Raw genomic sequence first — 27,048 nt, 5'->3', positions numbered from 1 at the left:
CTGGGGTGCAATGGTGTGATCTTGGCTCACTGCAACCTCTGCCTCCTGGGTTCAAGTGATTTTCCTGCCTCAGCTTCGTGAGTAGCTGGGACTACAGGCGCGCGCAACCACGCCTGGCTAATTTTTGTATTTTTAGTAGAGATGGTGTTTCACTATGTTGGCCAGGCTGATCTAGAACTCCTGACCTCAGGGGATCCACCCACCTCGGCCTCCCAAAGTGCTGGGATTACAGGCATGAGCCACCATGCCCAACCAATAGGAAGTATTTTTAAAAAGGAATGAAAGAGGCCTTTCAGATCCTGTGCTGCGTTTGAAATCTGAAGTTCTGAGTCTGTCAACAGTCAGGAAAAGCATGTAGAATTTGTAGTTTCTGGTCCCATAATGAACTTTCCACTGTGAGAAAACTACCCCCATCCCCAACCCCAGCCACTGGGCCTAGGATTCACCCTCATCATGGGTTCTTTTGAGATTAAAGCCTTTTAAACTTTCAAAATAGAAGACCTCTAGTCTCAATCCTCCACATACCATAATCTCCATAATACTGTGCACTTTCTTGTCCCTGATCCAGCCCCTCTTGCTTTATCCCATCCTTCATACCCTCCCATTAGAACTTCTCTAATTATTATTCCAGAATTACCTAATTCTTCTATATCTTTGACCTTCTTTCTGAATGCTCTGTCTACCTTCTGCTGTATCTAAAACCTGGCTCTCAGCTTAGAAGGCTCTCAAGTTCTCGAGGGATAACTAACTTCAAATGATCTTCTCATATCACACATACTCTTAATCTAGGAACTAGAATTGGCATTCTTGCTCTCCATTGCTACTTTCAGATTGTTATTACCTTATTTTTTTATGAGGAAAAGGAAAGGAAAGAATAAAATGAGAAAAGAAAAAATACTCCTTTGAGGCTTACACCGTTCAATCGCATCAAACTCTCCATCTCTTAAATATCTCCATCTTCCAAAGTCAGGATCACTGTCTGTAGGTCACTAGGGGAATTGAGTCCTGGCTTGTAATCTTCTCCACCACTTCCAAGATGCCATCCCTGTGTGTCATCCAAGTCCTCTCCAATTACCTGGCCCAATGTTTTGACCTCTTAGATTCTCAGTCTCTGCATCTCCAATGAGCACAATCTTACTTCGGACTTCTCTATGTCCAAAGCAATAATTGAAATGTATTTATTCTAAACTTTGACCACTAACTCTCCTCCTTACAGCTTGGTATTTTTAATTGCTTCTGTTATAACAAGTCTCTGACTTTGTCATTGTCTCCAGGCTAATATTCCCTGTATTTCCTCCCAATATATCTCCCTCTTTCTTCTTTATTTTGCTCCTGAGATCATTTAGAGTACATGTTCCATTGTTTCAATGTTCTTGACAATGCTATAAATTTCATTGCCTTTCTGATTTATCCATTACTGCCTTCTAAGGAAACCTCAAAACTGAATGTGTGTAACTATCTGCTTTTATGATGCCTGCCTCTCAGCAGCTGAGTGCAGCCAGGCAAAATCACACAATAGGCCAGATTGGCTCCATTGTAAACCCATAATCACCAGCCTCAAGTGGTGCCTTCAGCATTGCCTAATAATTTCATCAACTTTCTCTGGCTCATTCACTCTCACACTCACCTCAATGACTATGTTAAAAGTTTTCCACTCTCTTCAAACCACTCTCTTCATCTCTCAAACCCAGCAAATCGCCTTTTCATAAAGATATAGGAATTTTACAAGGAAAATAGAAACCATCAGATGGAATTTACATCACGTCCTTGATATCAAACCAACACACATCTACATTTTCAATTATCTTAGTTCCTCTCACCTCTGAGAAAAATAAAAAAGCCGTTTCTTTTCCTAGCTAAATATACATTCTCCATTCCTTGTGCTCTGGCTCAATGTTTTCCCAAATGGTTAAGAACCTTGTACTGCTGACTAGTTTTCCTCTCTTCCATATATACATCTCTCTCCCTCAGTTGGACTTTGTTATTCGTTTTACACAACCTAAGTTCTTGATATGAAAATCAAAAAATCCTCATCAATTATTTATTCTTCTCCAACTACTACCCTAATCTCTTCTTTCCTTCGTGGTCAGACTTCCTAAGTTGTATGAACTTTGTTTTAGTTCTTCACTGCTCATTCACTGCTTCACAGCTTAATCCAGTCTAATACATGGCCACATGACTACCCTGAAACAATTCTCAAGAAAGCAACAGATGTCCAAAATAATACTTAACTCAACTACCATTTCCCAGTTCTCACCTCATTTGATTTTTTTCAACAAGATCTGACACCACTGACCACTGTTTCCTTCATGAAATACTATGATCTCTTGATCAATGAAAAGAGGAGAAGGCCTAAGAATAAAACTCAAGAAGCTTCATTATCTAATAGCCCAGATGACAAAGATGGCTTTTTGAATATAGCTGATTAATCCTAGACCTTATTGTCTTTTCAGCCACTGAAACTCACATCCTGGTAAATTCAGCTACATCCACAGCCTCCATATCTAGTACTCACATGACTCAAACTTGTACCTCAAGCCCATGTTTCCTCTGAGCTCAGAGTACCATATTTGACTACCTACACATCTCCTCTAGGATATTTCAAAGACCTTTCAATACATGTTCAAAACCAAACACAAAATATTCCCCCAAACATGGTGATTTTCCATTATTTTTAAATTCAAGACATGGTACCACTGTCCATGCAGCTCCTTAAACCAGAGGCCTATGTATTCTTATTGACATATCACTTTCCTTCCACCTTCATTCCAAATTCCTATCAAGTTCTGTTCATCTCATGTCCTAAACATCCCTCAGCATTGTCCACTTTTCTTAGTCTACACCATCACCACTCTAGGTTAAGCTACCAAAAACTCTTTTGGATTAGTACAGTGGTCTTCTACCTATTGAACTCCATTTACCCCGACTCCAATCTGTTCTTCATGCTAAAACTAGAGTGATCTTTTCAAATTATAGAGTTGATAATATTACCCCCCTTCCATGCATTCTACTTGAGTTTCTCAATGTCTCCCCATTTACTCTGAAAATCAAGATGAAAATATGTGACTTGACCTAAGAGGCCTCACATGGCCTGCCTCCTACTTCTCTGGTTGTATTTCATACTCAGCTAAGCTTTTAAACACATGATTTCTCCATCTTCATTCTCATCTATCCTCTCCTTACCTAGTTAATGTCTATTGCTGTGGTCTGAATGTTACTGTCCCCCCAAAATTCACCTGTTTAAACCTAGTACCCAATATGATAGCATTAAGAGATGGGGTCTTTGGGAAGTAGCTACGTCATGAGGGTTCCATCATGATGAATGGGATTAGTGTCTCTTATGAAGGAAGCTCCAGTGGGCACCTTGGCCCCCTTTCACCACAAGACACAGCAAGAAGGCACCATCTTGAAGCAAAGAGCAAGCCCATGCCAGACACTGAATCTGAATCTGTGGGTGCCTTGATCTAAGACTTTTCAGCTTCCGGAACCATGAGAAATAACTTTTTGTTGTTGTTTACAAGTCATTCAGTCTAAGGTATTTTGTTATAGCAGTCCAAGTGGACTAAGACACCTATATCTCTTTCTTTCAGTTCTCAACTCGAGTGACATGTTCTCAGCGAAGCTTTCCCTAATCTTCTCAGCAGTTTAAATCCCTTCATTATCTGTCTTGGCCCTCTCCACAGTTGCATTTATACATTTGTTTGTGCAATGATGTGATGAATGTCTCCCCCTCCATGCTAGATCACAAGGACATAAGGGGAAAGACAGATCTGTTTTTTCTCACAGTTTTATCACTGCACCTAGAAGAGTTTTTAGGTAAATAGCAATCAGTCAGTAAACATTGGTAGAATCTGTGAATTGCCTGAAGAAAACGGAAATTATCCTAACTCTAGTACAGCATTGTTTTATCACAGAGAAGTATTTTAGATGGCTCCCAGAGTCAGTCCTACGTCCTACGATTCTATGCCATATGAGCCTATTCCTCCTTAGAAGCATGCATTTCCCCTCTCTACACTTTTGCATCTGAGACATATTATCGATAAGTTAGATAATGAGGAAGGAAAAGAGCAATAGAAGACATGCCCTTGACTGTTCTGTTAAAAATAAAAAGTTAAATTTTGTTGTGTACCTAACTCAATGCCATCTACTCAAACTGTATTCTGAGGCATAACAAGGGACACTAGAGGCTGTGGATCTAAATTGGGCTATAGACAAGTTGTTCCTCAGTACTGGGCAACAATCTCATGAATATCCATGCATGGCATAGCTTCATCTATTATTCTAGGAAACAATAACTTGAAACAACTTGAGTACTGTTTGTTCGTATGATATGGTGTGGGACTCTCAGCTTTAACTGTTTATCCAACGTATTTGCAAACTCATATTGTGTGAATTTAAACTTTGCCAATCATCCCTCCTACTTCACTTGATTATTGACAGGTATGGTCTGCTTTAGTCTATTAAACACATTATATTGGATGACATTTCGAAGGAGTAAATGTGCACTTTCTCTAAGCACACACAATAGATTATAGTCCCAGTAGCTTTCTAGGCACAAATGTTGACTATAGTAATTGAACCATGACCCTATCTGTGAATTTGATTATACAGCCTTTGTGCACTTTGGCACTAAGCAGCCAAAAAAGGCAAACTGTGAAAACCATAACACTCCAGTCTTGGAAACAGTGATTTCTAGAAAAAATTTCATAGGAGGCCAGGCACAGTGGGTCGTGCCTGTAATCCCAGCACTTTGGGAGGCTGAGGTGACGGGCAGATCATCTGACCTCGGGAGATCGAGACTAGCCTGGAAAACATGGAGAAACCCCATCTCTACTAAAAATACAAAAAATTAGCTGGGCATGGTGGCAGGCTCCTATAATCCCAGCTACTCAGGAGGCTGAGGCAGTAGAATCACTTGAACCTAGGAGGCAGAGGTTGCAGTGAGCCAAGATCACACCACTGTACTCCAGCCTGGGCAACAGAGCCTTCTCCAAAAAAAAAAAAAAAAAAAAAAAAAAGGCAGGTGCAATGGCTCATGTCTGTAATCCCAGCACTTTGGGAGACCAAGGCAAGAGGATCGCTTGAGTCTAAGAGTTTGAGCTCAGCCTGGACAACATACTGAGACCCCACCTTGTAAAAAAATAAAATAACACAAATAAACAGTTGAAACCTAAGTAACAATGGGTATGAAATGATGAACTAGCCTAACCACAGGCTGCTACAAATAGAGGTGGTGTGTGAGACAGGGCTGCATGTAGCAGTCTAGGTTTTATGCTTCTGTGCCATGGTGGTTCCTTTGTCATTTCAAATCCTAGCTACCAGCTAATCTTTACATGAAAGAAAAGTGCCCAGTCAGTGTAAATTGGTACAATCTCCCTGGGAATAAATTCAGCAGTTTGCATCTTCCCTAAAATATTCTTATTCTGTAACTCAGAATTTCCATTTCTAGGAATTTAATCCTAAGGAAGTATTGCAGGAGAAATATAGAGGTCTAAGTTCAGAAAGTCTGGTTAAAACATTATTTTCAACAGCAAAGAAAATAATTGGAACAAATAGAGAACGGTTAAAAAAATTATGAAAATTCCTATGATAAAGTAAATATAAAATACCAGAGCCACTTATTTAAAACCCAATGATTTGAAGAATAATTAACAACCTAGGGAAATATTCTATGATATTAAATCAAAAAAAGTTATAAAATTATAATTCTAGTATTAGCTCAATTAAATATATCATAGAGTCCATAAGCACATAAGATAACAGAAATGAAAATTCTCAAGATAGTAAGCATTTATTTGTGAGCAGTGACATCATGGATCATGCTTCTTTTCTTCAATACGCTTTAGTATATTTTCAAAATACAATAAACAGTTATACTTACTTCCACAAACAGTATTGCTGTCCGATAGTATTACTTTTTAAATAAGCAAAACAAATTAAATTTGAAAAAAATATTTCCACCATTCCAACATCTCAGAATTAGCTGAGAAATAACATGTAGTCCAAGACAAAGCCCAAGGCTATAGCAATGGGGATGCCGCCAGAAAGACAGTAAGGACCTTGAATCTAGCAAAGAACTGTGCTCACTCACTAGACTTGTTTATTGAAAACTTAACAAGTGCCAAAGATTGTGCTAGCTGCTCAAACTAAACAAACTGGTGCATATCCATGGAAGTACAATTTCACCGCCTGATAGAAGATGGTGAGGCAGATGAGTTAGGGAGAAAAACAGTAGATAAATTAGAAAGAAGACAGGAATGAGGACAATATGTTCTTTGGCCTTATCTGTTTATGTCTTCATGAATTCTTATTGAGAAATGACTGGAAGTCGCTATCAGAGTTCCACTGTTTATTATTTGTAGTCATGCTGTCCGCTAAATGTGTATCACTTGTATAGAGTCTATTGTTCAGTGCTATTTCAGCCAATCTCATTTAGTTATCTTGATGAAGTTCATAATAGAAGAACTCTTGGATCTTATTATAGATGGAATTCAAGCACCTGATTTCAATCATCACTGTAGTTACGATTCTAGTGCCTAAAATGAGCAAACCAGATAAACTGCCCTTCTTTGTTACTAAATAGCAAGTCCCTTCTGGGTGTGCCAAATATAGCAGCAATTGCATGCTGTAACAAAAGCATTTTAAAATCTATCTACTGCTTTTTTTTCTTTTTTAATCTGCTTACTGTTTAAATGCTGGATGAAGTTATGGCAGTGTTCCCTAGAGGAAATTGAGCTTGACAACCTTTTTAAAATCCCTAGAAAGTGCTCTTTCTAACTGCACTTTGGAAACTGAAAATATATTTATCTTTCCAAACTTAAAGAATATTAAAGTTAATAACCACATTTTTCCTAGAAAAAATTTCTAAGCAGGTACATCTTAAGTATTCTCACACCACACACATACACACACACACACACACACACACGCATGCACACATGGTAACTATGTGAGGTGATGGATATTTTAAATAGGTTTATTGCAGAAATCATTTTACAATATATACGTATATCAAATAATCACATTGTACACTTTATATACAATTTTTGTCAATTATGCATCAATAAAGCTGGGGAATAAAAGAAAAATTAACCATTTCCTATAGAGCATGAAGTTATTAATGAAAATTGCCATCACCTGTTGAGTTTGCTCTTGTACCAAAGTCTAAATACGTATATAACTGGCAGGTTAATTACTTACTAAGCACACCACAGCAGTGCTGTTAGCTATAGGGAATAGTAATTTCACTGACTACAACCTAGTCCTAATGAGAGGAACTTTTGCCATTTCAAATGAAATGTGTGCCATGGGGGTAGTCCATGGGCTGTAGTATTTTAGACACACAGGAGCGTCAGAGATTTCAAGGAATTGAAGGAAATTCTGAGACACAATTTGGGAAGAGATGTCATTCTGAGTTCTTTATATTCTATAAGCCCATCTCCAACTTTCGGTATGATCTATACTGAGTTCTTAGTCCCTTCTTTGGAAAGTGCAACACAAAACAGTGTGACTGTTCCAAAGCTTCAAGGTTGGATTACCTTCTAAGTCTGGATGTACAGCTGCTGATCAGTAGATCATTTTGTCTCTTGATTCCTTCTGTAGGCAATTGACTATTTATGACCAGTCTGTAATGAAACAGCTCTCCCTCCCTATTTTTAAAATGAAAGTGCTACCAGAATATAACAGGGACCATATTAGCTTCAGTGGATAGTCTAACTTTTAAAAATTGTGGAGATATTTATATAGTAGCATCTTCTACATGCTGTGGGTGGGAGGAGTGATTGTCATGATGGGGTGATAAGGGAAAGAGTTAAAGGCCTTTCGTAATCACTAGTTGCTCAAGATAATAAAAGCTTGAGTAGACCTTAACTCCCCTCCTTTTTTGGTGGGGGTGGTTGTAGACACTGAGTTTTACCTACCCCTACTGACTTCTTCAAGGGGTGGGAGTTATCACCCAATTTTACAATCTTTCCTAGGTCAGAAATGAATTGCCCTGTTAACCTCCTACTATCTTTTACAGGATGGATGCAATAATTAAATCCCTCTTTTCACTAAAAACACTAAACAGCAAGCCACACTTAAAAGAAAAACTTCTCACTGGAAAATTTTAAGAATTAAATTGTTCATTGGTTATAAGATGTAAAATGTGTCTTCTGAGAAATATCACAATAAACTTTATATGACTAACTCTAGGGCCATAGCTGGAGATGGTATTTTTTCATTCTACTTGTGGTCAGGAGAGAAGAACATCATTAATGGGATGGCAAGTGTTAGAAACTTTAGCCCTAAGAAGGAGCATTTTCTACAAACACCTGGTTTAGATGGTATCTGGCTGGCCCTCCACTAGGAAGTTGGGTGGAGTAAGCAATAGTTTATTTGATAGGAGACAGAGGGACTAAAAATGGCTTTTCCCATTAGGACAATAGGGTATCTAAAATTCCCATCACTAGTCGTTCCTGTGAGTAAAATGTTTTGTATCTTACATTATATTTAGTTTTCAATTATTTGTTTCCCACTGCATGGTTTTGTTTTCATTATACTTCAAATAATTTTTATCATGATTATTAAGCCATCAGAAGATTCAAATTATAAATTCATTACTGATGACATAGGTGACTTACACTTTTGTGGTCTTCCTTTTAATACAGGGCTGATTAAAAGCATGTATTTTGCAGCCCGTCAGGCTGGGTTTGAATCATAGCTTCACCCCTAATTGGGTGATCCTGGGCCTCACATTCCTCATCTGTAAAATAAGAATTTAAAAAAAAAAAAAGCTACATAGAATATTGTTCAAAGATATTAAACAAAATCATTCACTTAAAAACATAATTTGTCATAATATGTATGTATTAAATATGTCACACAGAGAAAAATATTTAAAAATTGATGCATTCTTGCTTCTCTACAATTTGCAGAAATATATTTTAAAAGTGCTTGTACAGTAAAAGAAACTATCATCAGAGTGAACAGGCAACCTACAGAATGGGAGAAAATCTTTGCAATCTACCATCTGACAAAGGGCTAATATCCAGAATCTACAAAGAACTTAAATTTACAAGAAAAAAACAAACAATCCCATCAAAAAGTGGGCAAAGGATATGAACAGACATTCTCAAAAGAAGACATTTATGCAGCCAACAGACACATGAAAAACTACTCATCATCACTGGTCATCAGAGAAATGCAAATCAAAAACACAATGAGATACCATCTCACGCTAGTTAGAATGGCAATCATCAAAAAGTCAGGAAACAACAGATGCTGGAGAGGATGTGGAGAAACAGGAATGCTTTTACACTGTTGATGGGAGCGTAAATTCGTTCAACCATTGTGGAAGACAGTATGGCAATTCCTCAAGGATCTAGAACTAGAAATATCATTTGACCCAGCAATCCCATTACTGGGTATATACCCAAAGGATTATAAATCATGCTACTATAAAGACACATGCACACGTATATTTATTGTGGCACTATTAACAATAGCAAAGACTTGGAACCAACCCAAATGTCCACCAATGATAGACTGGATTAAGAAAATGTGGCACATATACACCATGGAACACTATGCAGCCATAAAAAAGGATGAGTTCATGTCCTTTATAGGGACATGGATGAAGCTGGAAACCATTCTAAGCAAACTATCACAAGGACACAAAACCAAACACCGCATGTTCTCACTCATAGTTGGGAGTTGAACAACGAGAACACATGGACACAGGGCGGGGAACATCACACACTTGGGCCTGTCAGAGGATGGCGGGCTGGGGGAAGGATAGCATTAGGAGAAATACCTAATGTAAATGATGAGTTGATGGGTGCAGCAAACCAACATGGCACACGTATACCTATGTAACAAACCTGCACGTTGTGCACATGTACCCTAGAACTTAAAGTATAATAATAATTGTAAAAATCCTATACTCTGTATAAGTACTCAGTTGTTTAACAAAATAAACAGAAATTCTGTTTCATAATTTACATTTTTAACTTAACATATTGACTCTCCATATTTATGTTTTGTAGCTATCGAGTGTGCTATTGTAAAATAATAATAATAATAAAAGTGCTTATAGCTTGGAATTTTTTACATATTCAAGATAAAGAACAGAAAATATCTACAAATTGTTTTCAGTTGATTCTTTGTCCCATGCCTTCTAGGGAGGGCACATCCCATCCAGTCAACAAGTTATATCATTTCTCAGCTCCTCAGTTTTCTCATCTATTAAATGAGATGTGTGGACTAAATATGAAGTTTTCAAAATTTTCAGTTATTCTAGTTGATGAGATACCTTTCATTCAAACGCAAATTTCTCAGGAGCTCAACTATTAAAAATGCATAAAATTGAAGCTACTCTATTTAAAGTGGGCTTGGGTAGGGAGTAAAACTTTACCTACCTCACTAGATCAGAATAAAATACAAGTTACTTGGTTAATATCTTATGATTCTACATAGAAACTTGTTTTTCAAAATCCATGTAAGCAAAAATGGAAGCCTTTGCTGATAATTAAAGTGATAAAAAGGAAATTTTAATAGTATTATTTGTTTACTGGCTTCATTTCACTGGTTATTTTGAAGCTAGGTTTTTTAAAAATTGGCTTAAGTTTCCCATTGCAAAACTTTTCTACAAAACCATATTTCATAAAAAAAAAAAAAAAAAAAAAAGTGTGGTATTGTGAGAGTAAGAATTTTTTTTTTTTTTGAGACGGAGTCTCGCTCTGTCACCCAGGCTGGAGTGCAGTGGCGCAATCTCGGCTCACTGCAGGCTCCGCCCCCCGGGGTTCACACCATTCTCCTGCCTCAGCCTCCCGAGTAGCTGGGACTACAGGTGTCCGCCACCTCGCCCGGCTAATTTTTTGTATTTTTAGTAGAGATGGGGTTTCACCGTGTTAGCAAGGATGGTCTCGATCTCCTCACCTCATGATCCGCCCACCTTGGCCTCCCAAAGTGCTGGGATTACAGGCGTGAGCCACGGCGCCCGGCCGAGAGTAAGAATTTTTAAGTGCTGAACTGAGGAGGAGATAAAAATAATAGCTAATGAATACTGAGGACCTAGTTATGTACCAGTTCAATAGTTCTAAGCATTTTATATGGTTTAGCCCATTTAATTCCCATGACAATCACATGAAATCAAATAGCCATTTATAATATACTATTTTAAAGATGAAAAATACCAAAATCTTCAAGCAATTTGATCAAGGTCATATAGTTTAGTAAGCAAAGCCTCTGGGATTTGAACTTGGAGAGTCTGGAGCTCTGCTGATGTGGCCCTTAAATATTTCAAGGATTATATGATATTTTAATAAATAAAGAAAACTCCATAGAAGCATAAAGTAATAATGTAAAATCATGTAGATATAAATAAAGTGCATTAAAATCTCTAGAGGCTAGAGAATATATTAGCTGATGATTAGGAAGTTAAAAAATATTAGTTCTTCTTTCATGGTGACTAGTATTTACTTCTAATTTTCACCAGTTTATTAATTTTTTAAAATAAACAAAATATTTAACTGTACTTATTTTTTTTTTACAAAGCAGACTATTGCAAATTACAGAGAATATTTTGACCTTTTTGAAGAAAACCTACATACAGTGTTAGATGTAATCTTAATAATGCTTTATTTTCTACAATAAGTCTGTAAATAAGTTCAAGATCATCTGCTGTGTGATCCCTTCTCTTGCAGAAAAGGAGAAAAAAAAAATGATAGTAGTCGCTGCAAGGTAAAGGTTTATCAATGTCCCTTTAGGAGGGCTACTCTACTTTCCTTTGAGAATGTCCCCATCTTGTGGAATCTCCTATGCCCTGAGGGCACGTTATGGGCAATTCTCCTCTGCATTTCATCCAGGGGGCTGGAGATTCCTCAGATAAGTGTAATGCCTGATGATCTGGGCAAAAATCCAATTCCGAAGAGGTGTCTACACATTTTGAGTACATATGCCCCAAAGCGTGCCAGTGAGAGTCCTAGAGTTGTTCAAATGGCTCCAGATTCTTTTTGAAGTCTCATCTCCTGTGTGTTCTGATTACTTCGGCTTACCAGCAGGATGATTGTTTTGCTAAATTAATGCACAAGAGATATGAAGGAGATGAATGCTCTTGCTGTTGAGAGGCAGCAGGAAGGCTGGCTGCTGAGGCAGATGCTGTCTGTTTAAACACCTCCCGCTCACAGCCTAAGTGCCCAAACCCTGTGGAAGAACGCCTGATTCAGGAATCAAGGTTGTCAAAGGAGATCACATTACCCACTTTGGCAGCTTTTCTCTCTCTCCAACTCAATGCTATTTTGTGGTTTGCAGTGGGTGTTCTTTACCATGGCATTAAATTCACAACACAAGAGGCGTAATAGTCAGGCTCCTGCTTTGAAAGAGATGAGGTTATCTATGGAATAATTAGCCCATATCTGAAAAGAGGAGAGATAAATCAAAACCTTCGGAGTGACGAGTTGTTTTCAATTGGTCAATTCACATTGTTTATAATATGAAGACAACCCATCCATTAAGCATCCACCATTTTAACGTTTAAGAATAAGGACAGTTGATATTCTTGTTTAGAATTTCTAGTGCACATGGACGAACGTTGCACCAGGTCAATTTTTTTTTTAAAGTAGCTTAAGACAAGAGCCATGAAATCAATTTTGTGAGAAGAAAAATCATCTGTTTTAAAAAATGAAAAAGAACAAAGAATTAAAACATTCTCAATCTGTATTTTATTTTATGGTCCACAAGAGATATTTATTTGATATAATAATAGTGTTCCATCCAACAACTAGAACAAAAAGAATAAAAATTTGAATATATACATAAAAACTCAAGATATTTAATGTGACAAGTATATATATTTAAAATAATGCTCTTAAAATTCCTTAGTTATTGAAAACAATATAAAAACAAAAAGATGTTCATGGAAACAGAATGCGTGAAACCAAATATCAAAGTTTGAGCAAATTAATATGTGAGGCAACTTAGCTAACAATGCATGATTTTGTTTACAATCTACTAAAAATATCTTTATATCAACTGATTGGCAAAATAGGTTTAATAAACTCAGACACCTACTGATAGAGCATTACTTTCTTTTGAGCTGGTAGTGACCACAGAAATGTCAGATCATTTCTCTGAATAAAGCATTTTATTCAAGTAACACAAAACTTCCAGACACATTTTCATAATATATGTAATCATTTCTTCACGTGATCTTTATAGATAATTTGAATTTTCTGGTGTAGTTACGTGGATATATTGTATAGTAGTGAAGTCTGAGCTTTTAGTGTAACCATCACCTGGATAATGTATGTTGTACCCATTAGGTAATTTTTCTTCCCTCAGGATCCTCCCTCCTCCCACCCTTGAGAGTATCCAATGTCTGTTACTCCACAACCTGTCCATGTGTACACATATTTAGCTCCCAACTGTGAGAACATGCGATATTTCACTGTTTCTGAGTTATTTCACTTACGTATTATGTAATATATAACACACTTCATACATGTAACATACATGGAAGGTGTGAAACAAAGTAAAATCATGATCCCCTACCCCATTTACCTCAATATTACCTACCCTATATACCAAGGTACCTGTGCAGTCCTCTAGTACTTCTCTTACCTCCTTATCACCAATTATTCTGAAATATGTTTCTCTTTTTAAATTTATTTTTAATTCACAAATAAAAATTGTCTATATTTATCATATACAAAACAATGTTTTGAAGTATGTGTACATTGCAGAATGGCTAAATCCAGCTAACAGATACATAACAATGCATGTGTTTCTCATTCTTAATGTTAATATTCAGGTCCACAATCCATTATTAAAAACCCTCAGGACCAGATGTATTTCAGATTCAGATTGTTTTTATCAATTTCAGAAAGATTATATAGGGCATATCTTATATATTATGATTATTCCCAACAGAGTCTAGAGAGAATTCAGTAGTCAAACTCAGCAATATATCCCAGGGCACAATGGGTGAACATTTACATCTGCTATAAATAAACACTATGAATAGCCTTATGTTGTCTATTTTTGCCACCAAACAAGGTTGCAGATAAAAACAAACTTTCACATTTCATGGCCTTATGGATTTTGGAATTCCAGCTAAAGAGCTTAGATCTGCTGTTCAGCTTATCAAACTTTTCTCATTTAGTCTTTTTTGTATTTTATTTAAGAAACCTCTCTACTCTGAAATAATAAAGGTATTCATTTAAATTTTGTCTTACTTGTAAAGTTTTACCTTTCCTAATATATTTAATTTATCCAGAAATCATTTTTGTATATAAGAATGAATTCTATTTTCTTTTCTCCTCTATGGATAAATAACTATCACTGTAAAAGTTATAAAACTCCATCTCAGTTATATATCTTATTTCTGTATATGAAGAGGTCTATTTCTCGACTCACTGTTGCACTGATCAATTTTTACCTTTGCACTAAGACCGCACTATTTTAATTAGCTTAGCTTGATAGCAGGCCTGGTAGCTGGTAGGGCTTATTCTCTTAACCTTATTTTTATTCATCAAGAGTACCCTGGCTCTTCTTGACCCCTTGATCTTCTATTCAAATATTATCATAAACTAGTCAGGTTCCTCAAAAACCCCTTTTGGGAGTAGAATTGGATTTTCCCTGAAACTCTCATTTAATTTAAAGAAAACTGACATCTTAGCAATATTGATTTTTCTTAACTGTGAATATGGGCACCTCTCTGCATTTATTTTTTTAATGTATTTCAATAAAATTTTATAATTTTCTCTATACTGGCATTGCACATATTTTGTTACACTTATTCCTGAGTACATTATCATTTTTGTTTATACTGAAAATGGTGGGTTTAAACTTTTGCTTTCTATGTATTGCTGGTGTTTAGAAATACAAATGACTTTGTTTTTGATCTCATATCTAGTCACTTTCCTAATAAACCTACTTTTATTCTAAGAAACTATCTCTATATTCTTTGGATTTTCCATATAAACAATACTATTTGTAGATAACAGTTTTGTTTCTTCTCTTCCAAAACATATTCATTTATTTTACTTATATTTCATTGACTAGAAACTTCAGTGTAATATTGAAAAGAGCAATAGAAGGAATTATTGCCTTATTCTTAATTTTTAAATGAATATTTCCAAAATTTATCATTAAGAATGGTGTTTGCTGTGAAGTTTTGATAAATACTTATATTGCTAAGTTAGAAAGGTAGTAATCATGAATGGAAGTTTAATTATACGAAATGATTTTCTGCTTTCAGTGAGATGAGCAAATGATATTTTTCCTTTATAAATGTGGGGAAACATATTCATTGATTTTATTATGTTAAAATACCTTTACATTTCTGGGATAAATGCAACTTGATCATAATGTATTATCATTTTTATACACTGCTAGATTTGGTTTGTTAGTACTGTGTTTTTCATTTTGGCATTGATGTCTGTGAATAAGATCAGACCATAATTTTTTTTCACATGTAGTCCTTAACTGTGTTTTGGTATTAGAATATAAGTTGTGTAGAATTTCCTCTTTGTCCATTACCTAAAAAATTTGTATGAGGTTAGAATGATCTGTTTTGCTTAAAAATTTAAAGAATTCATTGATAAAATTTAGCTTACTATTTTTAATATGGGGAGGTTTAAAATTACTAATCTGAATTTCCATTTCTTATTGAGTCAGTTTTAATAGGTTTTAATTTTTCTACAAATCTATACATTTTCTCTGTTTCACATTTTTTGTTAAAAATTATGCATAATATTATTTTACTTTGGCTTTGTCTTTGTGACTTAGTAAATTCTGCCACAGGATTATATGTATTACTTGTCTCTTCTTTCTTTCTTCTCTTCATTGTATGTTTTCTATTTCATTAATTTATCCTATTTATTATCTTTTATTCTATTTTCCTTGAATTTATTTTACTAATTCTTTGTGTAAAATCTTAAGTTGAATGACCAGCAAATTAATTTTCAGACTTTTTGTATTTTAAGCATTAAAGGACACACACATACCCCTTCAAAAGATTCAATATTCTTGGTTTTATTTTATGTTAATTTTATTATTAGTCAGCTCTAAATATTTGTTATCCATTACCAAATGGATGAAGACTGTGAAATTCATTGCTTAATTTATTTCTATCTTAATAATACTGAGATCTGTATAACATTCTTTGAAATAAATAAAACTCTAGTATTTAAAGCTTCAGATATAGTAGAAAATAATGTGTATCCTCTGATTGTTGGAAATACAGTTCTATGTGTGCCCATGAAATCAAGCTTGTTGATAGGTTGTTCAAATTCTTCATATTATTATATTGTTCTTCTGATGTTCTAAAAATAAAAATATAGGGAGTTTGTGAAACTGTTAATTTTTTCTAGTGGTCAATTTCTCCTGCAGTTCTGTCATATTTTGCTTCATATATTTTGGTGTTTAGCTAGACCCATACAGGTTTAGTACAGTTATTCTTCTGGTGAATTGAAACTCTCACTGTTTATAAATATTTATTTTATCTTTAAAAATGCTGTGTTTTAAGTTTTATTTTATTCAATTTAATACAGCTACCACAGCATGCTCGCTTGCTCGCTTGCTTTGCTTACCTTGCTGCTTTTTCTATGTTTAAATTCACCAAACTGAGCAATGGAATCATTCCAGCTCCCCAGGAACCCCATGGTGTTCCCTACCAATCACTACCCCCTGTACCATTCCAGAAGGTTAACATTCACAACTTCTTTATTTTGTTTTGTATGTTCCCGGTTATCTCTTTTTCCATTCTTTTGTGATCAGTCTCCCTAAGTTTCTGTATTTCCCTTCAATCCAGTCTGACAATTTCTATCTTTAACTTTTAGCAGTTATAGTTAAATTGCTATTATTAGGGGATTTATTACATTTATATTTATTTATGGTATAAATAACTGGTGAATTTAATCACATTTATTGTTCTTTGCATAAGATTATTGTTTATAAATATTTATGTCTTTAACCTCATATCATGGAAGCAGTCTTAGGACTGGCCATAGGACTTGCTTTAGAAAATAATATTTTAGCAGATGTAACACAGCATAAGGACTGAATTATGCTTGTATGTGTCTCTGCTGTAGCCATTAGAAAAATATCCCTAGGTTAGCCAGCTGGTCCTACAAGGAGGATAAAAGATATGTGGAGCAGATCCAAACCACCTTAGCTCAGCAGACCCCTCAGCAAACCCAAAGATTCATAAACACAGATGCTTATTGTGTTAATCCACTGAGTTGTAGAATGATTTGTTACTAATTTTGTGGCAATAACTAAATGATACTTCCTTATTAATATATGTTTGTTTTTACTCTTTTGACTTGTGTGCTTCTTAGCTGTCTCACTATTGTTTCCTTTTCCCTTATGGAAGAAGAAATAATTGAATTCTCTGTCAGTTTATCTGTTTTTGTCTCATTGCAATTCTTCCGTTTGTTTAGAAACTGTAAGTTCTATTTCTATTTTTGAAAGACACCCTTAAAATTTTACCATGCATATTAAACAAAGCCTAAAGTCAATCATTTTTCCTAAAAACACAAGAGCTTCACAATAATTTCATTTCAATCACTACTTCCCAATATACATACTATTGTTTTCTAGTAGGTTAGTTGTATATTTTTAACTCCCAAATTGGGTATTATTTAAATTAATATCTTATACAGGTTATTTTTGTCTAGATTTCTTAAAATAGCTCTGCTTTCTTTGCTTGCCACTTTTTCTTGCAGATCTTCCATCTTTTTTAAAAAATATATATATATAGCCTTTATAAATGAAGGTCTTTTAATCATAAATTCTGCCAGTTTTTATTTACATTAAGTATCTTTATTTCATTCTTGTTCTTAAAATCTAATTTTGAAGAGTACATAGTTTTTCCCAACATATTGAATATATTATTCTACTGTATTTTGGCATCTATTATTGAGGTTGAAAAGTCTGCTGTTAGACTATTTGCTACTCCTTTGTGGGTAATAAGTATTCCCTCTCTCTCTGGTTATTATCCAGAACTTTTCTTTGTCACTAAAAGTTTGCTAAAACTTTACACAACATGAATTTATTTTTTATTCTGCTTGGGATATATTCTGATTCCCACATGGGTGGACTTCTGTATTTTATCAAGTCTGAAATTTTTTTTGGCCATTGTGCCTTTAGGTATTTCCTCAAATAAATGCACATTAGTTCTTTTATTCTATAATGTCTCCCATGACTTTGAAACTTTCTTTCATATTTTTTATCTTCTCCTTCTATGCTACTTTTAGTGGAGCTTCTTTAGGTCTGTATTTCAATTCAGTCATTTTCTCTTTATGGCATTAACTCTGTGGTTAACATATCCATTACGCTTTTAATTTTGACTTGTTTTATATTTAGAGATTCTATGTGGATGATTTTCAAATATGCCTAGCCATTTTGACATATTCTTGTTTCAGTATTTTATTTTAAATTTGCTTTTTAAAATTTTTATATAGGTATTTATATTCCACATATGCAAATTCTGATATTTGAAGTCCTAGTTGACAGTTATCTGTTGTTTGCTGTCCTTTCAACTTTCACTCACAGTGGCTAGTTTCCTCGGGTATTTTTACTACAAACTTATTTTGTTGAACTTACTCTATAGAAATCCTAAGATTCTAAAATAGGAATACTGATCTCCAGGGATAGGTATGACAGCCAGAAGGTACCACTGAGCTAGGATACTTTATCCCACTCTGAGCATCTTGAATTAATATGAGAATCTCAAGTTCATCTCTTTCACCTTTCTGCTAACCCAGGGCTTATTCTCTACTCCAAAAACTGATAAGAGATTTTTGACTGGAACAATCCTAACTTTTACCTCTGGGTTTTCTGTTTCATATTTTGTTTTAATTTTTAATTGACATTTCAAGTTTTTTGATTTGCCACAGAGATTTCCCTTACACCTTAAGAAGAGCAGCAATCCACTAAAAATTCTGTTTGTATAATTATTGCAGGATCAACGCATTTAAATGGTTGAGAGTTCAACTACATAGTAACCAATATTGCCCCCAAATATTTTCACGACGTACTCTTTTTAAGGATTCAAAACAACTTCATGGAGGATGGTGTAATATTATCATCAGTATCAAATAAGAAAGCTGAATCTTAAGTGAGTTATTACTCTAAAGATACAGAACGCCAAAAGTAAACATTTGTCAAAGCTGAAAACTTGATGACAAAATAAAACAAATTTATCCTGGAGCTCTGACCCAAAGAATCTTTCAATGTAATGTGACATTCTTATTATATCAATATTTTGTTTATATGAAACAAACTTTATTACAATAATATTTTATATATTTTTTAATTTGTATATCTACAAGCCTTAAAAATTAAAGGTTTCCTAACTTGCCATTTACAATTTTCTCAAATTTTGCAAAGTTTGACCAAATGCATCAACAGGCATTAGGATTTATGAAAGTTTAACTTTAAAAATTATTTTTAACTATAACTTCACAGAGACTGAGATAACAAAAAGATGATTTTTTTTTCTGAGTAAGCCAATGCTCAAGAGTGAATAATTTTGAAGCCAAATAGGGATTTCAGTTTCTATATGGAGCCTTAACCATAACTTCCCTGGGGAATTTTCCAAGACCGCAAAATAATACCTTAAAATAAATACTTGAAAATCCATAGCACTAATTCATGTGAGCCTAAGCATCGTTAAGCCTTAGATGACATATTCCATCTTGCAGACAGTGATATAGAAACACAGAAGCATTAAGTGACTTTGGTGATGCCACAGAAGGTCAACCAAAGCTGAGTCAGTAACAATATATCTTGGAAGTATCTAAAAGGAGAATCAGTTCTAGGGGATTTTCAGGTTTAGAAGATTCTGAAATATCTTAGGAGGGTGGTTCTCCACAAAAACCATCACCAGGGAACTTGATAGAAATGCAAATTCTCAGGTTCCTCTCAGACCAACTGGAACAGAAACTCAAAATGGTACTGTGTTTTGACAAACCCTTCAGGTGATCTAGTACACCCAAAAGTTTGCGAGCTACTGCTATAGGCAACGTAGATAAGACATGATCTTCTTTCCATCTCCCTGGACCAGTTGCGAGCTGCAATAACTATCAGAGAGGAGATGAGAAGCAGGAATCACAGACTGCAGTGTCCACAGATGCTACCAGTATGATTCATTATGGAGATTCTTTATAGAACTAGTCCTAGACCTTGCCAGCCTGCCATTATTCATAAAATAAGTAATTTGCTACTAATAATAAAACAATGACTTTACTATTGACATTTATGTAAACAGCAATGAGTTGAAGGATTTCCTTACAATAATGTCACATCGGTCATATACATTATGGCATATTTCCCTAAATTCCAAAGAAATACATTAAGTTATAGCTGGAGTGCTAACCACTTAAAAACATTATCAGGTTGTCTTTTACATGCTGTAGCCAATAGTGAGAAACTATTAACAAAGCATGTGCTAATAGTTTTGGAAATGAGAGATGGCTTTAGTACCGTACTTTTCCCAAATTCAGCATACATCTATAGAATTGTCTTATGTGAATACAATTGTATGTACTCAGCTAACAACCTCCCACAATCTTCTATTGCGAAGTAATCTGAGTGGACAGTGCAAAGCAACAAGAGGTAGGGAAGCAAGCAGGCAAGTAGTAAGCTGGAAGAAACCAAATTACACTCTATTTAGCAAGAGGAATAGAGAGCAGGGACATAGGGGAAAAAAAAACTGATACAGCCACACAGACTGCGCCAGAAAATGCATGTGACATTAACAAGTTTAGCTGCATTTCAGAAATTGGGCAGTATCATCTTAGGTGGTACAACCTCATAGGCAAGTATAGTCAAGGAAGAGAAATGACATTGACAAACACTGGGAGGGTAAGTCAGGAATCAGGAATATAGGGGAACATACATGAGCACAGAATCACTCCCAGCGCAGCATTACTAGGGCCTGAAAGATTGTTTAAGCTTAATTATGCAAGAAAATTTGGGGTTTCCTGGCCAGAGATCAAATGCCAAAATAGTAAAAATTCAAAGATGTCAATGTTCAAAAAGAAAATTCGTCCAAACCAGTATGTGAAATAAGATTCTATGGAAGGTATTGTGGAAGAAAAGAGATATCAGCAGAGGACCCAGCTGAATGCTATCAAAAAGAACTTTTTGTAGGGGAAAGGAGAGAAATGAGAGTGATTACAAGCAAAAGAATTAAGTTTCTGTTATACACTCTCACATCTCTTTTTTGACTTCTCATTCCCATCTACAAAGATGGTTCTTGTAACCGTCAGCCTCTCCCAGATTGTACATTTGCTATAAAGTACATAATCAAAATCTGAGAGGAGGCTCCTGATTCCTGAAATTTGCATGTCGAAGTAATAACTTTCAAATATAACAGGGAGATGTCTGCTTTTGGCCATGAGTAATTGGTTTTAGACTTACCCTCCCATCACAAACAACTATAAAACTAGTCACTTTTATCAGATATCAGATAACAGTCAATGTAAGGGATGATCTTGGGCCTTCCTGCTTGTGAGAAGTCCCCTGGCCTCAGTAAAGAGTACTAGAACCCAGCTAAAGAGCACTGGTCTCCATTGCTCAGGAGCTAAGGAGACAGAAATAAAAGTTCAGGGTTGCTGAGTTGGCTTTAATTTGCAAGGCAAAGTATTAGAGAAGAGGAAGCTGCACAGAGGACAGAAACAGCAGAAGTTTCCATGAGTTTCTCCATAGGCTGATGGCTGAGAACTAGGATGTCTTGCACAGTGAGAACTACTAAGAAGCAAAGCAGAAAATGGCTGCAGTGGGGCTGAAAGCTGAGCAAAAATATTGGAGGCTATGCAGTTCTAGATGCTGCTGGAATTCTGGCCCTGCAACAGTAAATGGACCTCATTCAGCATTTCAGGCATTCACATGGCTCTCAGAAAGACTGTGCCCTATAGGAAGAGTCATATCCTCGGACACTAAGGGCAGAACAGAAATAGACCCACCCTAATAGAGCATAAAAAACAAAGCCTGAGAGTGTTAATAAGATATACCTGTAATTTGGCTATCTGCCACAACAAAACAATAATCTCTTAAGGAAAATAACATTATCCAGACTCTTTACTACATAAAATCTACAGTGTCCAACATATAATAAAAATTACTAGATATGTAAAGAAGCAGATAATTTAACACGTAAGAGTTTACAGCAGTCAATACAAAGAGACCTAAAAATGATCCAGATGTTAGAAATAGCAAAGACTTTTAAAAAACAATTATAAATATGTTTAGAGGACTTGAGGGATGAACATGAGAATGCAGACAGAATCTCAGAAGAAAGGAAGAGGACACTTTAGACCTGAAATGTACAATTTCTGAAATAAAAGACTTACTGAATGTGCTGAATAGCAGATTGTACACAACAAAAAGGATCAGTGAACTCGATGTTAGGTCAACAAAAATTCTCCAGACTGTAGAACACATGGAAAAAAAGATGGAAAAAATTACCTGTGATTTGCAGTACATATGAACTGATCTCAGAAGGGGAGAATACAGAGCAGCACAAAAAGTATTTGAAGAAATAATGCAAACATTTTCCCAAATTTGAGAAATATGTCAGCTTCAGGGAGCTCAAAAAATCCTTACACAGGATAAGTACAAAGAAAATCATTCCTAAGCATATCAAACTGCTGAGGAACAAAGACATTGAATTTAACATACAGATAAAGAATGATGAGAAAGAGTATCTTAGGGAGAAAAAGTGAGATTGACTGGGACTAAAGTGAAATGATGCATCAGAATTCCAGAAACTGTCATTGGGCTTAACATACATTTCATATCCTCACACATGAAAAAAATCATAAAATCCCCTGTGGTGACTGGGTTTACAGACTGAGGTCACCCATAATTGCTTCCTTTTTTATGAAATTTGGTACCAGAGTGTTACACATTTGAAACTAGTGTCTAAATATTCCAACCCAAAGAGCAAATCATGTTCTACACCAATATTCCCAGAGCATATCAAACTAGTTTAATAACCTCAATCCCTATCACCATGTCACAATATAACTAAAAACTCTCAAGGACAGGAATTTGGGAATTTAAAGGGCCACTCTTGTAGTTTTCCTCCTTGTGGCTGGAGCTATACATCAGATTAACTGCCTTGAGCTGGAAGGAGATTCCCAAATAGTACAAAAAAAGGAGGCCAGAGATTCCTTGTGGTGCTAATGAGGAAACCCATTATAGCTGCTAGTGATGGAACTTGTCCTTGTGAATCAGGTCTTAGGGGTGGGATAATACTGCTGCAGTAAATGATATTGACATTGATACAGAGTCCTGCCAACGTACGGCAATTCTTCCTGGTGCCCTCTATTTCTTTCTTTCTTTCATTTTTTTTAGACAGAGTCTTCCTCTGTTGCCCAGGCTGGAGTGCTGTGGCGTGATCTCGGCTCACTGCAACCTCCGCCTCCCAGGTTCAAGAGATTCCCCTGCCTCAGCCTCTGGAATAGCTGGGACTACAGGCGCATGCCACCATACCTGGCTAATTTTTGTATTGTTAGTAGAGACGGGGTTTCACTATGTTGGCCAGGCTGGTCTCAAACTCCTGACCTCATGATCCGCCTGCCTTGGCCTCCCAAAGTGCTGGGATGGTGCCCTCTATTTCAACAAAGGGGATCTCACTTCACTGAATTGGGCTCCAATGTTTTCATCTTTTAATTTGATTCTACAGCTACCTCTCCACAGTGTAAGGCTGGTGAAGCACAAATGCCAGTGTTTGTAGCAGTGCCACAGGAAGCCTTTTTGTACCGAGGCAAAAGGAAAAATGTACACCTATATAGACATGTATCAGCATATCTTTTCATATTTTGAACCAAGGGGAACATAGTAATAAAATTCATACAATCAAAAAAATATAAGAATATCTAAAGCCCCACATTGCCCAGTCCATTGGCACACTATTGTTAACCCTCAGCTGTGGGCTGATGGAAGTGACTGGCCCCTTCACATATTAATGTAAGGCCATAAAGCAAGCAAATAACAGCCCGTCTTTAGTTAGAAGTTTGATAAGTTCACCATATATTTTCTACATATATTTTGATTTTTTAAATATTGCTTTAAAATATTATTAATTTTGATTACTGAGTTTTGGTGTCCTCTTAGATTTTGCACTTTGGAAAAATACCTCACTTACCTCACCCTAATCCCATCCCTGGAGATTGTTGTCTCAGAGACCAAGTGCTTGCATCTCTGCCTAATAACCCACTGTAGCCCTTGATTCCAATGGTAGATAGAATAACGGTCCCACAAAGATATCCACACTCTAATATTAGAACCTATGAATTTGAATACTTTATGTAACTAAAAAAAAGACTCTGCAGATGTGATTAAGGTGAAGGACCTAAGATGGGGAGATTATCTTAGAGTATTCAGGTGGACCCAATCTAGTCAAATGAGTCCTTTAAGGAAGAGAGCTCTGTCTAGCTGCAGGGAACCAGAAAGATAGTAGAAGAACTCAATTTGCCTTTGTAGGCTTTAAAGATGGAAGTAGGGGGCTTTGCCTCAAGAAGTGCAGGAGGCCTTGAGAATCTGTAAAAGGGAGATAAATCTCCAGAAAGGAACACAGCCCTATGCCTTGATTTTAGCCTAGTAAGAACCACATTGAACTTCTGCCCTACGGAGCTGTAACATAATAATTCTGTGGACTTTTAAGCCATTAAATGTGTGGTACTTTGTTACAGCAGCAGTGGAAAACAGATACACCCCTTCTCTCTATATGAATTGCTCATCTCTGTCTCTGGGACTCAGGACCACCTGGATTTGTTCCCCAACAGGTTTTTATGTATCGAAATAGCTAATCTCAAGGAAAAGAACTTGGCATGTTGGTACCTTTTTAATTCCCAAAAGAGGTTCACTTCAAATTTTCCAAACCCTTCTTCCTCCAGAAACCTTCAAATTCCTCACATCAATAGCTTCCCTGCAAGGAAAACAACACCACAAAAAATATTCACATTTTGGAGATCCTGCTATATAGCATTTTCTCTAACAGAAACATTCTCAGAGTTTCTTTGAATTATATTCCTTTAAGTTAATTACTAGATAGGTTTATGAGTTATTTAGTGAACTGGAATGCTATAGAAGGCACACAGTGGGCAAGGAATGGGGGCAGTGGGCATAGGATTCATGTGTGACTCACATTAATTCCCAGAGATAAGGTTCGTTTTATGACTGCATCCCCATATGAACAACCTGGTCTTTTCCTTTAAAATTAAAATATTACCTTTCTTACAGAATCAGTTTAAACCCTGACACTTCATCTCACAGACAAGATCAACTTAGAGACTGCTCAGAAACACACCTGAAGTGGTCAGGCTTGGGTGGACTCAATAGAGAATGGTTAGAGAAGGGAGAAAAGACAAAGGAATTAAGAGAGTTGACACAGCAGGAGACGGGGTGGACGGCAGGAGGCAGGTTACATCATTAACTTAGAACATCACTCCTACAGCTCAACCCTTCACGCCTAAAAGATCTGAATTAAAAAGTGGGCTCTGCAAAATCAGACTGCTCATATAGTCTTTTAACCTAAAAGGAGGGGGAAACTTTAAAAGTCCAAATGTTATCTATTGCCATATTAATATTAAGTTCATTCATGAATCGCTCAGGTCACTGTTACAATGATTCTTACTAAACTTTAAAACATAAAATGTGTTAAATCAAACTAAAATTTTGCCTCCATACTCACATACTTGAGTTCTTAACATATGAGCTACAACCTACGTTAGTACATAGACAAACTGGAAACCTAACTTCAGAGTATGCTTTTGTAACAATAGCTGAGTCTCAGCCAATCACAGAAGTCGTATTGAACCACTCACAGGCAGCCAACCATGCAAACCTTGTTCAAATAAGGCAAACCCAGAGCTTTAACCAACCCAGCGTTTCTATACCTCACTTCTGTTTTCTGTACATCACTCTCCTTTTTCTGTCCATAAATCTTATCTGGCCATGCCACAGCCCTGGAGTCTCTCCAAATCTGTTTTAATTCTTAGGGCAGCCCAAATCATAAACTGTTTCCTTTTCCTTGCTTATGTGTCCGGAATTGGTGGGTTCTTGGTCTCACTGACTTCAAGAATGAAGCCGCAGACCCTGGCGGTGAGTGTTACAGTTCTAAAGGCGGTGTTCAGAGTTTTTTCCTTCTGATGTTCGGATGTGTTCAGAGTTTCTTCCTTCTGGTGGGTTCGTGGTCTCGCTGGCTCAGGAGTGAAGCTGCAGACCTTCGCACTGAGTGTTACAGCTCTTAACGCAGCACGTCTGGAGTTGTTCGTTCCGCCCGGTGGGCTCGTGGTCTCGCTGGCTTCAGGAGTGAAGCTGCAGACCTTCGCGGTGAGTGTTACAGCTCATAAAAGCAGTGTGGACCCAAAGAGTGAGCAGCAGCAAGGTTTATTGCAAAGAGCGAAAGAACAAAGCTCCCACAGGGTAAAAGGGGACCCGAGCGGGTTGTCACTGCTGGCTCGGGCAGCCTGCTTTTATTCTCTTATCTGGCCCCACCCACGTCCTGCTGATTGGTAGAGCCCAGTGGTCTGTTTTGACAGGGCGCTGATTGGTGTGTTTACCATCCCTGAGCTAGACATAAAGGTTCTCCACGTCTCCACCTGACTCAGGAGCCCAGCTGGCTTCACCCAGTGGATCCCGCACGGGGGCTACATCTGGAGCTGCCTGCCAGTCCCGCGCCGCGTGCTCGAACTCCTCAGCCCTTGGGTGGTCGATGGGACTGGGTGCCGTGGAGCAGGGGGCGGCGCTCGTTGGGGAGGCTCGGGCCGCACAGGAGCCCATGGGGGGGGTGGGAGGCTCAGGCATGGTGGACTGCAGGTCCCGAGCCCTGCCCCCGCGGGAAGGCAGCTAAGGCCCGGCGAGAAATCAAGCCCAGTGCCAGTGGGCTGGCACTGCTGGGGGACCCAGTACACCCTCCGCAGCCGCTGGCCCGGGTGCTAAGTTCCTCACTGCCCGGGGCGGGCAGGGCCGGCCGGCTGCTCCGAGTGCGGGGCCCGCCAAGCCCACACCCACCCAGAACTCCAGCTGGCCCGCAAGCGCCGTGCGCAGCCC

At 36.9% G+C, this 27,048-nt stretch overlaps 1 long non-coding RNA gene across 3 annotated transcripts in view; it reads right to left on the bottom strand.

Annotated features, from left to right (window-relative positions):
• The window catches only part of LOC129479487 (uncharacterized), a 216,075-nt gene extending 189,406 nt beyond the window's left edge, over positions 1–26,669 (bottom strand). For 2 of the 3 annotated variants that reach the window (XR_008656696.2, XR_010119642.1), the window contains exons 1-3: positions 25,893–26,430; positions 24,835–24,922; positions 8,622–8,743 (exon numbers count right to left, since the gene is read on the bottom strand). This is a non-coding gene — a long non-coding RNA (uncharacterized lncRNA). Of the gene's footprint in view, positions 1–8,621; positions 8,744–15,556; positions 16,305–24,834; positions 24,923–25,892 lie in introns of those variants that run through there. The other variant, XR_008656695.2, reaches the window with a different exon arrangement.
• Positions 26,670–27,048: the final 379 nt, after the last annotated feature.

Source organism: Symphalangus syndactylus, chromosome 3 (assembly GCF_028878055.3).
Source record: "Symphalangus syndactylus isolate Jambi chromosome 3, NHGRI_mSymSyn1-v2.1_pri, whole genome shotgun sequence".
Lineage (NCBI taxonomy): Eukaryota > Metazoa > Chordata > Mammalia > Primates > Hylobatidae > Symphalangus > Symphalangus syndactylus.
Note: the sequence above shows the minus strand (reverse complement) of the source record. Positions and strands in the feature narration are given on the sequence as shown.